This window comes from Crotalus tigris, unplaced genomic scaffold (genome assembly GCF_016545835.1).
Source record: "Crotalus tigris isolate CLP2741 ecotype Arizona unplaced genomic scaffold, ASM1654583v1 scf7180000023625.2024221, whole genome shotgun sequence".
Lineage (NCBI taxonomy): Eukaryota > Metazoa > Chordata > Lepidosauria > Squamata > Viperidae > Crotalus > Crotalus tigris.
In genome coordinates, this window is record NW_024100087.1 from 606575 (window position 1) to 625311 (window position 18737).

General features: G+C 34.0%; 1 protein-coding gene across 2 annotated transcripts in view; it reads right to left on the reverse strand.

Moving 5' to 3' along the window:
* Positions 1–14973, reverse strand: part of NDNF (neuron derived neurotrophic factor) — a 28840-nt gene extending 13867 nt beyond the window's left edge. Inside the window, exon 1 of one of the 2 annotated variants that reach the window (XM_039320228.1) lies at positions 14047–14348. The gene's annotated coding sequence lies outside the window, so the exon portion shown is untranslated. Of the gene's footprint in view, positions 1–14046; positions 14349–14397 lie in introns of those variants that run through there. The other variant, XM_039320227.1, reaches the window with a different exon arrangement.
* Positions 14974–18737: the final 3764 nt, after the last annotated feature.

Sequence of the window (18737 nt, forward strand, 5' to 3'; positions counted from 1 at the left end):
GGTAATCCAAAATCATCTTATGTAACAGCACACATATCAGATCTGGTGCTTTGAATCACATTGATGTATTACGCCTGCTTCAATCAATGTGTAGCTTGTGTTCCTTACCTGAAAACAGGTAACTTTTTCTAGTTAAAAACATGAGTTACCACCTGCTACCAAAGGTTGGAAGACCTCTCAGATAATGCATAAACACAGATTTAAACATCCTCAGAATTGAAAGATGCCTGATGTCCTTCCGCTACTAATCCTTTGCAATCAATGTAGTCAGTACAGCATTGATCTTCAAATGCAAGTTTGAAGTGCTCTTATAGCATGTGATCCTTGAACTCACAATATATTATCTTTGGTAATAAGGGACGGCCTCTCAGCCTCTTACTGCTACCATTATGTGTCTCAGACATAAAAAAAAATTCAATTTATTTTCTTTCTTTACCCTCAACTCTTGACAACAGAATACAATAGTAAATGCCTAGGATATCAATATTATCATCTCTCCAGTTTATGCAGGGGAATGTTTCTTTCCCAGCCCTAGGCTCTTCTTCAGCCTTACAAACAACATGTATTAGTAGCATCAACAGAAGGAGGACCATTGTATTAAAATCAAATCTCCTTATTGAGCTTTCCCTCTTTGACCAACAAACGTTGGCATTGACATACAGTATTCTGTCTAGCCTTCTAACTTGTCTAGCTCTTCTAGTCATAGCTTGTTTGGTGAAACTTTTAGGTAGAGACCAATATAATTTGGAAAACATATCTACCTAGCCCTAAAATGGAGAACAGTGTGTCTCTGGTGGGAGCAGAAGCCTTAGCAATGGACTGTCCTTTAAAATAGAAAAGGTTGTTCAATATGCATCCACATCTAGCAAACAGTAGTAACAGTACATAAAACACTAATTGGAATAATTATTTTCCCCAAGTAACAAGGACATTTTATGGAGGAATAGGGAAAGGAAAATGATTTTATTCATTTATTTATTTGGTAAAATTTATATTTTACTTTTTAGAATATAGAGCTTTCATTTTATCCCCACAATACAGTCTTATGAGATACAGTACATTAGCGATTGCAATAGAATTTAGACTCATATACTGCCCCATAGTGCTTTATAGCATTATCTGGGCAGTTTACAATATCAGCATCATTTTCAAATTGCCCCCAACAATCTGGGTTCTCTTTTTACTGAGTTTGGAAGATGGAAGGCTAAGTCAACCTTAAGCCCCGTTAGACTCCAGGCTGTGGGCAGTTTGCTGCAATATTAGACTTACCCACTCCACACACTGAACAGAGAAGAGGGACTATGAGTTCCAGGCATAAGAATGGACTTGAACTTATGTTTCCCTAGTTTTAGTTCAACCTTTTCATTAACATAGAACTGAAAAGGGTCTCATTTGAGAGCAAAAGAATAGCAGGTGGGGACCTAAAGTAATATTGGATTGGATTGTGTTGTGTTGGCAGGAAGACAGATATTTTTCAGCAGCAGAAGCATACATTTAATGTTAAAATTAATAGTCACTGGCAATAATTTTGTCCTAAATTTTCCACAATTAGTCAGATCCAGAACGATTCTCCCTGCGCATTCTGCTTGAATTCTGATCCTTTGCTCCATACCCTCATGAAAATCTCAACATTCCTTACTCCACACACACCCAAACTCTTAGCCTAAGGTCCTGCTCCTCCTCCTTCTCAATCTAAGCTACTCTTCCATCTCTCTGGATGTAAAATCCAAGATAAATAAATATAAAACTATATGGATGATAGAGTAAGTAAGACGTCTAATCACAACAACTGAAACAAAACAGAACACCCAGAATGCTACAACTTACAACTCCAAAACAAAAATCCTATTTATGTTGTGTCCAAACCAAATGATATCAAATATCATTTTTGGTTCAGGAACTTTCCAACTGAAACTTCAGAGTCTCTGCACAGAATAGTTCATGCACAGAATGTTTTACAGCATCCCTAAGTATTTCCAGTTTAATGTTCCATTTTAACACATGTATTTTTTACTATTAAGTAGTGGCATAAAATCAACATTTTGTGAATTTTTGTTCTTCTTTTGAAGAAATACCACCAAATGTCAATCATGCATTTCAAGGTTGCAAAATGTTCGAGTATGCATGTGGACTGCAGACTCAATGTTCAGAAGAATCATTCTCTGGATAACAAAATCCATATTCAGATATAATGCTGAGTTTATCAAACTTAATTTTTAAGTTAGAGAATCTCCATTGACAATCCAATTTGAATAAATTCATCATGTCAGGCTATAATTTCATTTATAAAATTGTCTATTAATGTTCTGAAATAGTTGCATTACTAAAGTAATTTTGTAGTCAAATATTAAAAATGCATTCTAAAATTTTTAAAAAAATAATGGGGGGGGGAAACATACACAGATAAAGAGAAATACAATAACAGTAATAAGTTCTATCAAAATCAAATTACCAAAGCATTTAATTGCTTGGTTGCTTGTTCAATGTGTTCGTATAGGAAAAAGGTTAGCTATTTTAGAAAAAAGATACTATATAGTTAGCAACATAGGTCAGGCTGAAACCAAAAATGAGTGAACCTATCAACAATCTGAAACCCTTCTAACTTCCTTTATTAACAATGCCAATTTTGTGAGAATCTAAATTTTAGAAGCGGAATAAGAAAACAATATTTCAGGGTGAGAGATAATTAGTACAGAGTTCAAAATATTCGTGCTTCTGGATGTTTGGGGGGATTTGGTAGACACATGTAAAAATGTCTGAGAAAGGATGCCTGCATCAGTTGCTTTCCTGTTTTGCATTATTATTTCCAGATTAATTGAGTTTCCAAAGTGCATCAAGGAAATTTCATTTTTTAAACTGAATAGCCTATTGTATTAGAAATCCAATAGCCTGCTTCTGAGAGGCAACAGGAGGCTTAGCAAAGATTTATTACTCATCTATAGATGAACATTACTTACAGTACAAACAGAAAGCATTGTTAATGAAGGCATTTTACAATGAAATAATCAAATATTAAATAAATTTAGTTTTCAGATAATTAAACATTATACAAAATATTATGTGGCAAATGAGGGCTATGCTTGGCTAAATAACTTGGCATTTTCCAAAAATGTAATTAATAAAGAAAATTGGCAAATCCATGATACAATTTAGGAGAAACAACCTAAGGAAAAATTATTCTTCTTGTAGCCTAGTTAATATTGCTTTTGTTTCTTTTTAAATCTGAAGCAAAACTGAGCGAGTTTTATGAAAAAACTGAAAGCTGAAATATACTATTTGAGCTTCTAATCAAAGAGCAATTTAGAAATAGTTGACATTAATTTTTTCATATTCTATTACTGAGAAAACTACAATTAATTTTGAAAGGCTGTATTTGGCCTCCTAGCACTATCTAAATTATAATAAAAATCCCTCATAAATTGTAGTAAACTGGGACATGGAATCAGTTGCTTGCAGGAAAAAAAATTCTAAATTTATTTTAGTCAAATTCTTAGGGTAATGCACATTAATGTGCAAATTCAAATCTCAAGCACTCTACAAACTGTATCTGACTCTGACTGAATACACATTAGAGTGACAGTAAATTTTATTTATTATTAAATATGTATGCCCAGTTCCTTAAAACAGCACTCATCAAAAGAACAAGTTTTAAATGGAATAAAATAAATTAATATTTATTTAATATAATTTCACAAATATGCATGTTTCCATCTTTGTGGATCATATTTTCTGTTTGTTGTTTGAAAGTCTTAATAACTATAATAAAAACTAATATAAACTAAACTAGAATGAAAAAGAAGAAAGTGTTTAACTGTTTATTAAAGTTCTGAAGTTTGCAGATGACACCATGGTCATTTGCCTCATTTGAGACAATGTTGAGTCTGCATATACAATAGGTGGAAAGTGGAACAACCGGCTTTGTAGTGCAGCCTTAACAATCTAGAGCAGTGCTTCTCAATGTTTGTATGACGGCAACCCCCACACAAACGTTCTGCGCATGCGCGGCGCCGCACGCATGGGGACGGGGGGGCCATGCGCAGCGTGCATGCACGACGCCACCCCCATGCGTGGCGTGCATGCACGACGCCCCCCATGTGCGGCGCGCGTGCACGGCGGCGCCCCCATCACTTTGCTGAACACCTAATTCATACAGTTCTGTTAACCCATATAGTATGGCTGCAGTATTATTATTTATCATTTTTATTATCACTTTATCATTTTTATTTATCACTTCTACCTTTTATTGGTACTGTATCATTATCATCATTATCATCATCATCATCATTACCATCTCCGTTGCTTTGCAAATACACTGAGCGATTCTATACTGGAGACAAATTCTAATCACACATGGCTAAATAAAGTATTTGATTCAATTCAAATGGGGGAAAAAAGAAAAAGCTAAAAGTGCAGAAAGAAAAAAAAGTAGAAGAAAAATAACAGAAAAGAATATAAAGATATAAAGAAGTGGCATCTGGTCTTCCTCACAGCAGTTGTAAGTACAATTGTACCTTAACTTGTCTCTCTAAAGTTACCTCATGACTCTTTTCTATTCTAATAAACATCTTAAGTTACATTTCTTTTCTTTTTTATGCAAAATTTCCATAATAGGTTTCTAGACACTAAGTCATATTTTCTCAAGGCAGAAAGGACCACATTATGAAATTCTTTTTCTGTAAAGCAAACAAACTTCTAATACAAGACAATTGTTATTGCAATCCATTAATCAGCCAAATAAAGCTCAGTTACATTTGCTTTCAAGTAATCTGGAAAAATTTCAAATCAGTGGTTTATTGTGATATTTTATTTTGCTGTTGAATGCTACCACAATCATAAGCACTGTTAATTAATGAACAAACAGTATGTGTTTATGAATATATAGACAATAGGAATGGTATTTCAAACAGAAATAAAATATCAGTTTTATTTTTTTATTTGGGCAAAATTAAAAGAATTTGTTTTCTTAATTTTTGTCAGTATTCCAGAAATTTTCTAGTAAATAAGGAGAAACATAATTTACCATCTGATTTTTAATGTACTAGTAAATATTTTATTTTTCACATACTTGTTAAATACTTAATTTTATTATTTGTTTCATTTACAAGTTCTCTGCACCTGCCTTGTAGAATAAAATATTTCAGATATTCTGACCTTAATGGCATTAACAATTTTTACTGAAGCATTTGGAGGGCTTGTTGGTGTGAGTGTAGGTATGCCCCAGGCATAATGGGTTTGGAGATTTTGTTGATTTTTAAAAATATTTTAATTAGTTCTTCAGCATCTGAAGTTATATGGTGAATGGGCAACTATACAAAATGAAAAAATCGATTAATACATACATACAAAATGCATAAACTGAAGAAACCATTGTGGACTTAAGTTAAACACTTTAGATTTTCCTATTCATTTAATAGAATAATAGAGTTGGAAGGGACCTTGGAGGTCTTTTATTCCAACTCTCAAGCAAGAAACCCTATACCATTTTAGACAAATGGTTGTCCAAACCTCTAGTGTTGGAACATGCACAACTTCTGGAGGCAACTCATTCCCTGATTAATTATTCTGTCAGGAAATCTCTCCTTATGAATGAAGGCAAATATACATCTCCCAGGATAATGCTGCAAAATCAAATCTGGATCAGTCACCAGAACCAAAGATTTACTCTTCTGAGCTTTTGGACTCGTGCTGGAGCCCATCTTTGGAGAACTTAGTTTAATTTCCATCCATTGTTTCTTGTCCTACCATCAGATGCTGTGAAGAATAGGTTGCCCCCCCTTCTTTGTGGCAGCCCCTTAGACATTGGAACACTGCTATCAGAAAGACCCCATATCTTTCTTCTCATTAAACTAGGCAAATCAATTCCTGCAACCATTCTTCGTATGCTTTAGCCTCTAGTCCTATAATCATCTTTGTTGCTCTTCTCTGCAATCTTTCTAGAGTTTCAACTCTTTTTTGTATCTTTGTTATATCACAGTGACTCCAACTGGATGCAATATTCCAAGTGTGGTCTTACAAGGCATTATAAAGTGGTATTAATACTTCACGTGATCTTGATTCTATCCCTCTGTTAATGTAGGCTAGGATTGTGTTGGCTCTTTTGACAGCTGCGCAGCTGCAACAACTGTTAGCTCATACCTTTAAGTGATTGTCCACCAGAACTCCAAGATCCCTGTCATAGTTACCTTAACAGAAATGTCAGAGCAAATATTCTTTGCTTCTTAATAGGACTGTGCAATTCTTCAGATTCAGTCTTCAAAGGGTGCTTCAAAATCTACAGGAATGCAAATATGGCATCTATTTGCAATACCTTAGAGCAGTCATGTATTTTTTCAAGATCATATGACTATCTACCATCCAATTCCAAGAATAGGAACACATTTTTAAAAATAGAGGCTACATTTTCACTCCTGCAACCAAATCAGATTTTGGAGATCAAATGCAAAATGCTGACATTTATAGTCACTCTTTTTAAAGCCTGTGGGTAAACAAGAAAATGTAGCTTACAACATATTTCTTTCCAGTTTTTCAAAGTTATGAATATATATCCAACTAGAAAAACATACTTTCCTCTTGAATTCAAATACACATGTAAATCAAAAAGTAGAAAATTAAACACCATACCTATTGACAGTGACACAGACTAAGATAAAAAGCTGGGCCAATAAGTCCAATATGAATTTCATAATTATTATTGTAAAATGCTCCCATAGCTTGGATGTTTCAATATTTCACAATTTAAAAATATTAAAGTTGTATTTTTAACATATGTCAAGCTGGTGGTAACTATGCTCCCAATTTTGTGAAATTTCAAACACTGTTACCTTATGTAATCTAAGAAAAGGAATATTATGTATATATGTGGAAGTGCAGCCATGTAGCAAAAGAGGGCACAATTCTGTATCTATAAACTTTATTATAAGTTCTGTAAGCAAGCAGATAAAGAATAAGGAAGAAATTACAGCCAATCGAATGACGTTTCAACTTGCAGGACTATAGAACATATAGAACATATTCTTGGAAGATACATTTTTATCTAATGCAACATATGTATTAAAAAAATAAACAGGATCAAATTCTATTTATATTCATCACATCAATAACAGTAAATTATTATTAACACAAGGAAAACTTCTTAACTGTCTCAGGTAATAAAGATACTTTCATTACTATATTCATATAACCTTATTAAGAATCTGGTGTATTCAATTTGTGTACGCTTGCTATTTGAATCCACATTTTATAGTCATTATAGTCTTTGGATCCCTAATAATCATCTTGCCATTACTTCTTGTTCTGCTCCACATATTTTTTTATTGGCAACAATATTGAATTGAATTGTCTTCTAGGATGTTCCAGTTTAGCTTACTGCCCTTAGATGTTCTTGTTGCCTATTAAATCCTAGCCCAGAATAGATCCTGATTAGCTTTTTAGAAATTTTAGGTATTGTGATCAAGTCAATGAAAGTTGTCATCAAATCAATGAAAATGGCAATATTATTTTATAGCAAGCTTTTGTCACCTGATTTTAAGATCAAAGTCATACTGTTACATAAATGTCAAAAGGGATGGACATTAAGATGAACTTTTGCAAAACAAGTAATTTTATATATGCATAACTTCTAACAAGGAGCTTGTACAGTATCATACTAAGTGTTTCATACTAATACCTTTAGTTGTATTCATTATAGTAAATCATTCTTCTGCTTCTCTTTCTTCTTGTTGAAATATTATGCCCTAATTATTTTTCCATAAAATATCATTAAATATTTTCCATTTCAATTCTTTGATCTTTTGATGGCATTATATATATTATTTTTTGTTTGTTCTCTAATCCATGTGCAAGTCTTTCTATCTTGTCCTGTGATGCCAAGCATGTGTCTTTCCAGCGCTATTTGCACCACTCGTAATTTTTGTATTAATTGTGAGGTTAGTGTTCATATTTCTCTGGCATATGTTAGAACAGGTAGCACACACTGATCGAAAAGTTTTCTCTTCAGGCATGGGGGGGGAGGTTGTTCTTGAAAATTATGCTTAATTTGTCAAATGCCTGCCAACCACATTTAACACACTGTTCAATTTCCTTTTTTGTATCACCTTCATTATTTAATCATATATATATAGTTGTACTTACAGTGGCTCAGATTTATGGCAAATTCATATTACTAATTTCAGTGGCAACTAATTACAGCTACTTTATAACATTTCTTGGGGAAAGTAATTTTTTCAAATTGTATTCTGAAAATAATAAATTGAGCCCTTAAGTAATATATATTAGGTTTTTCTCACCCTTGATTTTTTTTTCATACATACATCTGACTTTATCCAGTTCTGAAGCATTCATATTCAGTAGTTCTGGTTTCTTCCCCTGGGTTATTAAGAGAAAATCTCTGTAGTAATAGCCTACTGCAGTCTTTTAAAATAATAAATCATCTTCTTGTGTTTTTATTACTATTTAGTTTGAGTCTTTCCTAGTATTTGAACAGAGAGTTTAGAATTCATTAAATATGCTACCTGAGCACACAAAGGAATTTTGATTGAAAGACTGGTGACAGCAATACACTCATTTATAATCATAAATAAAACCCCACTGATGAAAGAAGATTAAAAATGTTTTCTTTACTTCATCAAGGCAAAGGAATTGTTTATATGTTCTCTTCAGTATCAATTGCTATTCAGGCAGCTGTTCCTCATAAATACACATTTTTCTTAAAATTTATATTTACAGTCTTAGGCTTATATGAAGCCTGATCATATACAGGTTTATTCAAACATTTCTTTCATATAATTATGCATGAAGTTACATCCTTTAAAGTCATACTATACATAGCATTATTTCTGCATTTAAACAAGCATGCTTTATTTAGCTATTTTTATTTGGAGAAAAAAACCATACAAAATTGATCTTGATCTTTCCATTCTCATTGTTTTTCTGCTCAAAAACACTTCTTCCTAAATGTCTTTGTTATTAAAACTCTTCTAATTACAAAATACTTTTGAAGACAATTATCATTCAAGTAGGAAATAGTCATGATAGAAACCAGCAAAAGTTTCCATTCTGGAATTTATATGGGGGTATGGGGAGGGGAATGGCTTCTTGTAGAGAGACACATACATAGGCACCTGTGTATATATGCATGCATATGCAAATTTAAAGCATCAAAATTTATATACTGCGCATATGCAGATAAAACAAGCAACTTAAACCAAAAGTCTTTCTTATTCTTGTCTTACCAATGCTTTTTAGCATAACTTTAGTTACTGAAGATAATGGCTACAAATCTGGCTTTATAAACACAAATTTGTCAACAGCACATAGGTTAGTTTGGTTAATTTGTGAATTAACCGTTATACCTGAAAAGACTGAAAATTTTTTAAACTTTTAAAAAAACATAAGGAAAACTGGAGCATTCATGCAATAAAAAACAGTAACTTGTTTTAAAAAGGTTAAAATGCTTCTGCTGACTTTCAAATCAGCAGCCTTCCATTTAGTTAAGTATTATAATCATTTAGCTCTTTGCAAATTTATGATAAAGTGTAACTTTAAAAAATATCAAATCTATTGACTCATTTCATCCTTTGCAAATTAACTGCTGGGTTTAATCTGCAGTCATCTGAAGCACACTAAATGAAGTGAATATGTGCCCTTAAGGAGAAAAACACTACATTAGTAGTGGAGCAGAAGAACATGCCCTATGCTTTGAATAGTAAATAGGAAATTAATAAAAAAATGTCATTGTTGACTTTTGTCCCATAGAACCAATAGTTCTAGTGTATCTTGTCTGCTTGTTGTATTCTATAAGAAAACTAGGCAAGGAAGGGAAGTCCATGGTTAACTACTTCCAATTATAAAACATGGATAATGTTGCAGGTAGTATTCTTCTTCTTTGGATTAAATTTAAGTTAACTGATAAAATACATTAAGATCAGACATTATTTCCTGTATTTAATTATAACATCTACAATTTATAATTAGACAATGTCTGATAAATAGGGGCAGATATGATAAAACTCCAATAACTGAGTGATGTGTACACATGGCAATGAGGAAGTTGAAGATATCTCACATGTCCTATTGTGCTGCAAGTTCTACAGGGACATCAAATCAACTGTATTCTCCCTCTATTAGAGAGATTTCTAGGGAGATCAGATAATTTCTATATGAACCATCTCCTTCCAGCCACCATCATGCAGTAGCAAGATTTTGTATTGCTGCAGGAAGAAACATGTAAAGAACTAAATATTCTTATTCATATTACTACTTTGCTTAGTTATTTTCCAATAATTTTTAGAGAACATATTTATTTTGATGTTTAACTTTTGTGCTAGTCTGTGATCGTAATAAATTGGGGACTGCCATGTATACTGCCTTAAGCTCCCACGGAAAAGGTGCATATATATCTAACATGCTGATCAATAAATATAAATATAAATAAATATCCTTCATTTATATTATTCTAGTTTATCAGGTTATAAAAATATTGTATTTGCTTAAAAAAACTCTACAAAAATATACTGAAATGTAGAATTTCAACAGATCTTACAATCTCTGTTACATGGTACTAATTGTATAACTTCCAAACATTAAATTAAAGGCAATGTATTACACATTATTTTAAAACTCCACCATTTCTTATTTTTAAACCAAAAGGTAAATCAAATACTCCTCAAGAAATAAATTTTCTTAAAATGTATTGCATTTGAAAAAAGAATTGTTTATTTTAATCATATTACCCTATGGACTTATAATCCATAGTATGATTATTACATGAAAAATAACAAACAAAATTTACTTTATTTTCTAAAAGACAATCCAAAATAGCTTCATATTGATAGTATTTTTGTGTATATCATTAGTTATATTACAATATAATCTTCTGTAAAAGTAATCAGAATTACAAAAATACAATAATAGAATATGTTACATTTGTATTTATAAGTTAAATTTAAATAATTAAATCAAGCTTTATGGCACGATTAAAAGAGGAGACCAAAAGCAGTCCTTTCAAAAAAATCATGTAATTTTAAAAAATGAAAAATGTAATGCATTTAAATGAATGCATAAACAAGGCATACTTTCTTCTAAAAAAGCTCTATTGTAACTGAAGCGAGAATTCAGATGTTCTTATCTTAGGTTAAAGCTGTCACTTCATTCCAAGAAAGCACCATAGACTGGATGTGGCATTATTTCACCTCAATTTAAATTAGATTTTTGGACTGTTTTTCCTAGCATGTCTTTTAAAACTAATAGCCAAGTCTAAACATTTTTTATCTGATCTTGAATATAATTACAAAATGAAATTGTTGATTATGTTTACCAACTAATACACACTTTTTAAAAGTGTAGGGCAAAATAGATTTGTAAATACATCAGCATCATTCATTTTGAAGAGACGTTTGTGTTTAAGATACACATTTTACATGGAATTTATAGCATTAAACCAATAATCAAATCTCCTTTTTTAAAGACAAGAACTATATCTAAATCATGGATTACCAGGTTTGTACTAATTTATTAAAGATTTAAAGATTGCCTTCAAAGTTGCCTAACACTTAAATCAATTTTAAGGGCTATAGTTTTCTAACAAAAAGCAAGTTTAATATTATAGAATTATCCCATATTTCAATTATCTTTTACCTCTAAATATATTTCTGGATACTTCTTCAATGTCATATAATATTAGATATGCAACTGAGACTTACACAAGTTTATTCAAAATAAAACTGCTGTGTTCATAGGACTGCAGTCTAAGACCTGTTTTGAAATAATTCCACTATCAGTGTCACTCAATTCTGAGCAGACATTCACACAAATGGACTAGTCAAACAGAAATGTATGTGGAAAAATATCTGAGATAAAATCTGATTTTGCTTCAGTTATCAAGATTAAAAAAGGGAAAATTTAAGCCACTCAAATGACTCTGAAATCATTTTTACAGAGTTGAACACAGAGAGTAACAACCAAATCCTTGAAAAAGATATTATGATTGGAATTTGATCCTGTATTAACATTATAATTCCCCTACACTATTACTGATTCCAAAACAAACAGATTATCTTTTCAAAATCTTTTTATTGTGAATATCTATATTATTTTCCAATGAAAATTTCACATACTCATGTTGGTGCATTGTTTGTTTTTAAAAAGTGGTCAAGAATAACAACAGAGATGAAAATCTATAAACAGAATCTTCTGTTCCCTATCTTAGCCCATGTTTCTATTTGTTTCAAGACAGCATTGTCTCTCCACCCCTTCCCCATTTCTCAGTAGTATTGGCAAAGTATTGCACTGATCTGTATCACTAAGTTATCTAACTTGAAGAAAGTTACAATACTTAATCACAAAGTATTAAAGAGGTCCAGTACAAAGAATACAGATATTCACCAATTATATATTACTTGAGAGATTAAAAAGTTCCACTTACAAATAATGAAGAGATGTTTCATAATCATGCTTTCAATTCTGTGAACTAAAATGTCTAACACAATCCATAAGTAATTAATTTTCACTTCTTCTACTAGCTCATGTTCTATTACTTTGCTTTAATTATGACAATTTAAAGTTGGGCTATTGCCAAAATCAACTGCAAAGCTATTCCACTAGAATTTCCAGAAATGCAGCAGTGAAAAGCATTTTAAAATCATTTAAAAAGCATATTTATTTCTGCAAAATGTATGCTTAATAATAAATAATCATATGCAGTAGGTCTCTTGAAAACAGGACATTTTTTAAAAAAAATATTTTCTTTTATTTATTTGCATGTATTTTGTATTATATGTATATGTATACACACACACACACACACATACATACATACATATAAATATCAAGCACTTTAAACATAGTAGAAGATAAAACTGAAAATAATCCTCAGGACCAACTATTACTGAAATTTGGAAAAAATACCAAAGATTGAAAACAAAAATGAAAATTTACATTGCTGAAAAAATTCTGACAGTGTTTTTAAACAACTGATTACACTTCAGCTTGATAGTTTAGATTTTGCTTGGATGGGCTATGATGATGATATAGATGGAGGCAATAACGTTTAAGCAGTTAGGCTGCAGAAAACATTGGAAGAAAGTATTTACATTCATAGATGGAATGGTAAGAACTTAAATCAGATATAAAGGTCATTCTGCCTCTTATCTATCCCTGTTACTCTTCGTTACTCTGCATTTCTTGCTTTCCCCTTTGCAACAGCTTTCGAAACGCAAACCTGCCACATAAGTCTGGTCTGTATTTTGTGAAACACTTTGCAGTAGAAATATTAAATGGTCCACCTTAGAAAAGGATATGTTACTGTTGGATTGAAAGAGAACCAGTATATATAAGCAAACATTCCATGCACCAAAATTGAAAAGCTTCTAGACAGGAACCTTCTATAAACTCATTGCAGTTGGTTAACTTCTATTGGTTCTGATAAGTCTGATAGGAAGCCTTTGCTCATCAAATAAACAGCAGGGAATGGGAAGGAACAGGACAGAAAGTAACTTTGGAGTGAAGGAAAATAATGAAACCTTGTGAGCAACTCTGCGAAGTTGAATCTCATTGAAACAGTCCCACACCACCAAGTGGCAGAGGAAAAGATGAACTCTGGTTATTCCTTCTCTTTCCTTTCCAGTGACAGGCACACTGTTGTTAGGGAAAGGATACACATGCCAAGCGAAGACAAACAGGATTAAAACTGACAGGCAGATTTGTCTCATCAAAAGATTGTGGAAAGCCAACAAAAACTACAAGAATATAAAAAGAGAAATGGTGCTACCTTGCGACTGGAAAAAAAAATCAGACTTCATAAAACTTTACAGATTTAAGTTCCGAAGAGAGATCGGACCTTGTCTACCGAAATGAGAAGGTCCCTTTTTTAAGTTCCACGCTCTACTGCGTGCCATCTTTTTCAGAGTTTTGTGCTGGGCAGTCCACTGTGGCAAACAACCTAATTAATTGGTTACGATTATAAAACTGAAGAAGGTGGAGAAAACAAAGAGATGAGAGAGAATACCCATGTATTACAAGTTTCCAAAGATGCTAAATCTTATGTCTCACCCGCGCGCAGTTCTCAGGAATCTGCAGGGCTCCTAAGACTTCTTGGAGCGGCTACCGGGACACTCTGAGTTCGAAGCAGAAGCCCAGATTCCCCTCCGCAGACTCCGGAGAGAGAATCAGGTGCGGAGCAGACCTGGCTCTCCTTACGCCGAAGCAAACCAACAGTAACTTCAACTATTCTAAAGCATCGGCGAGATCCTGTCCAGAGGCTCAGAATTCCCTAGCCGCACAAGCGGCTCTAGGAGCGCCCCCAATTCGGCGAGCGATCTCAGTGGCCAGCGAGCCTCCTCCAGCCGACACTCCCTCACCCGCCGTGGCCGCGCGGAAAACCTTGCCTGGCGTCCCGCTTACCTGAAGGACCAGCCTTGATTGGCCCGTGCCGACCTTGCCCCAAGTTCGTCAGGCGCTGAGACTTGGCTCCGAAGGAGGACCGAGCTCGCCCGGAGCTCCTTGCCTGCCACGAATAGCGGGACAAGGAAACGAAAGACTTTCCCTCCAAGTCGTAGCCCTTGGCCGCTCGTTTCCTTTGATTTTTGTTCTTCTTCTTTCTTAGCGGGCAGAAGGACAGACGAAGGCTGTTATATTCTTTCCATTCGTCAAGCGAGGAAAACTCTCCAAAGGTAAAAGAGACTGAGGCGAAATTTGGCGCTGCCCGGGAGTGGAGAGGATCTTTTGGGAGCCTGAGAGCGACGGCCAGCAATGAGTTTATTTTAGCATTTAGGCCAGTCGAGGGAAAGGCGTTTGTCCGGGCGCCTTTCTAATTTGCTGCCTGCCCGGCTGGCCGAATGAAACATGTGGTGTTCGCCCTGAATGTCACTTGAGTGCAGCGTGGAAGAGCCTCTCCTCCCAGCCCGGGCACAGCCCCCCCCCCTGCTATTCTCTCTCCCCGGCCCGTTGCCACCACACGCGCTCCCTCGCGCGCACAAAGCGCGCGCAGGGCCACCGAGCACCAACCAGGCGCCTGTGCAACACCCGGCGAGGTCCTGTCACGGGCGCCTTTTCTCTCCCGTGCCAGTTGTCTCGGGGAAGGGGGGCACCCCGCACAGGTTTGTAGGCGGGCTTACCTCAGGCCGCGAGGAAGAATTCCTGAAAGCCATTCTTATGCTGTGGCGAAGAAATATTAGTTTTGCCTCTTACTAAAACGGTTCTTGTAGTGCCTGTGCTAACTTGTTCCAATGCCAGTGTTCTGGCCCAGGCAACTGGTTGCAAGCAGGTGTTTTAAGATATATAACCAACCGAGGGACATGCCTGCCCAGGAGTTATTATGGCTAGAAGACTGAAGTACAGTACAAGTCACCTTTTTCTAATTACACTTGCATCTGATCAGCTTCATGTTTCTCTTCTTCCCTTCATTAGCAACATCATCTTGATTTTAATGGTGAAGTAAATTCGTGTCATCTTCCTCTTCAGCACTGATGTATGATGTTTTTTACAACGAGACACTTGGAAAGGAACCTGGACTTTGGCATTGCAAACAACAGGCCAAATAACTGAATCTTTATGCTAAACCATCTGAAACCTACTGTCTTAATCACTTTCAATTTAAAATTAAAATGTTCAGCAAATCTCAGACTAATCACAAACACACACACAAGTCTTAAAGCCGAAATATATTTAAAATATGCTCAAAATAAAATACAAAGCCCAGAATATGACTTTGCATAACCTCAAACAGTAGTACAGTTGTCAAGCACTAAACACAAACAAGATGTTTATGCTTGTGACATCCAGAAAAACAAGCACTTTTCAATCCAAACAGAAATGAAGTCATTATTAGTGTCACTAACAGTTTTATGATTTCAAATATTCACACTCATGCAATGTCAGAGAAAAAGAAATAACTATGACTCCAATACCTGGTGTCCCAAATTTTCAAGGTAACACTGTGCTGTCATACCAAAATAGACCATATATTGGAAAACTTTCCCTTTGTGACATTTTCTGAATTAGTGCTTCTTTATCCATATTAGTTAGCTACTTTGTGAAATGGTTTATTTATCACTTGGTAAAAACTTCTGGAGCAGAGTTTTGATATTGTACCATCCTCATAAAAATTAGTCATTATACCAGGAATATGTATTCCTAATATCAGAAAAATGAAAGAAAAAAATGAAATAATACTCAGGGCGATGTCCATTAAGCCTCTTAATGATTTCTTTGTTGTTCAGTCGCTAATTTGTGTCTGACTCTTCGCAACCCCATGCCAGCCCTCCCCACCATCTTCCACTGTCTCTTGGAGTCTACCCAAACTCATGCCCACTGTGTCAATGACAGTATCTAACCATCTCATCTTCTGCTGTCCCCTTTTCCTTTTGCCTTCAATCTTTCCCTAATGAGGAGCTCTTCACAGCTGATAGCCAAATTATTTGAGCTTCAGCTTCAGAATCTGATTTCTAGTTGCATAACTATATAATTTGCATGTTTTGGCCTCAAAACAGATAAGAGATTGTTCTATTTATATGAGCAATATTTAAATGGAACACATACATATAATTGCTTTCACAATGTAAGAAAAATACCTGTAAAATAAGAATTCTTAGCTCATTTTTAACAGTGTGAACAAATTACATTGTAACAGACAAATATACTTAGTGATCTGAAAGCAAATTTAAAAAGTTTGTTTTTCATAGTATATGTACATATGTTTACACACACACACACACACTACATTTATGATTAGTTTCATATTCAGACTACCTCTAGTTACTAGCTTCAAAATCCTTTCCAAAGATGTTAATTTCTGCAGATTTTCCCAGTTTTATTATATTTTTCTAATTTAATTAGATTTGATGTTTTGGCAAAATGTCTGGAAAATTATTACAAATGGACATATTTTAATGAAGGAATAGTAAGGTAAGGTATATTTATACAGTATATCCATAGAGTAAATATTCCAGAGTCTATATGTATAACTCATGCATCTCAGTTTATAGGATTATTTGCAGTTCTGTCAACCCTCTTCCTTTTCTTCATGCCTCCAAATATCTTAAGTTTTGCCATTTATTTCTCACTTATCTGGTTAGGCAATAGAGGCAACAGCAGCAGAAATCTTTGATTCAGGAGTTTTCCATCTTCACCGGCTCCTGCTAGAATATCAAAAACATGTAACATTCATGGTTAGATCATCAGGCTTCCTGATACAAACAAAGTAAAGCAGTACTGTGAGAAAATTTTTCAATTTCTGGGATGCTGTCCGAAGTAAAATTGCCAAAGGAGAAGATGAAAGCAAGGACAAAAGTCCTCTACTTTGTGTTGCCTAGTACAACTGCAGTCATCAAATTCACATACAATCCATGCTGACAAAAAATATGGTGCTAATGCTTGCCTAGGATCCCACAGCTAGCCTTAAAATTGCAGGCAAAATCATGAATGATCAAATTATATATTTTCATGAAGTTCTGAGCAAAAAGATTCCTAGCATGCCTCCATAAAAGTATAATTAATCAGGGAAAAGTTAATTATGTTATTTTCCAAGTATAGCTTAATAACAGGTATTAAGTGGCTTATGAGAGCATTTATTCATAATCATACTCCATATTATATTATTGGTCCATTGACACCTTTATCACACTTCTTGCAAAAGAATGTTTACCTGTTAATCAATTACTAATCAGTATGTCTCTCTCTTATCTTAAAGCTGCCTACATCTTTGAACAAAACACATGATTACTTACTAATGATGCTGATAATTCATATTGATTATTGAATTATACATCAATATATTGATAATTTAAATATCTTTCTAATATCCCCGTGTATTTGTAATGCAGCCAAAATATTATGCCTTTATTGTTTATATCATCATATTCAGCATACCTTTCTTAATTATACAGGTTGCATTATCACTGAAAATATTTCTTGATGATACTGTTTAAAATGTTCTATTTTGCAAAAATTACATTTTATAGCAAATACATTTGTTAGTCTGTATACGTCTTTCTCGTATAACATACTAAATGCCAAATTACATGTGTTTCTGTGGGAGTGTGATGGGATTTCCCAATGTTTATTTTTAGCTGAAAAGAGCTGGGATGGAGAAAAACTCAAGTTAATATCCTCCTAATTAAAATTGTTGTTAACATTATTGCTGCTAGTGAGAAACGATTCCTCCAATGAAGATTAGCTTTTGGTTTGGTAGGAAAGATTTCAATTATAAAAACAGCTGGAAAAGAAGGTTAAGCACCATTTCTTCCTGGATTGTTACCTAATCCAAATCAGGACCAAATTTAATTTAATTAAATCTACACACAATTGAGATACATATGTTAAAAGGCCATCATGGAATTATTTGATTTCAGACATTTGCTTTTCTAATTGGTAAGAATATGGCAAACCGTTCTAAGTTTGTCTTGGATACTATTAGCAAATTGCAATATGTAAGGGGATATGAATGTATATGTATCATTGCTGACTCTTAACAACCACATTGAAAGATTTTCTTTGGGATTATCTGATTTTTCATACCTTCCATTGCACTGTAATCCAGTCCATCCAGGGCTATTCTCTGATACTGTGATGGTGCAATCTTATGTTCACTTAAAATTGCCCTAGATAAATGTGTATATCATAAGAAATGAAACTGAAAACTTCTAAAAAATTCTAACCCTTACTCTCAATATTATCCCCAACTGTTGGGATTGCTGGGGATAGTAGTTTAGTAATATTTGAAACATCATGACTCTGTGTGTAGG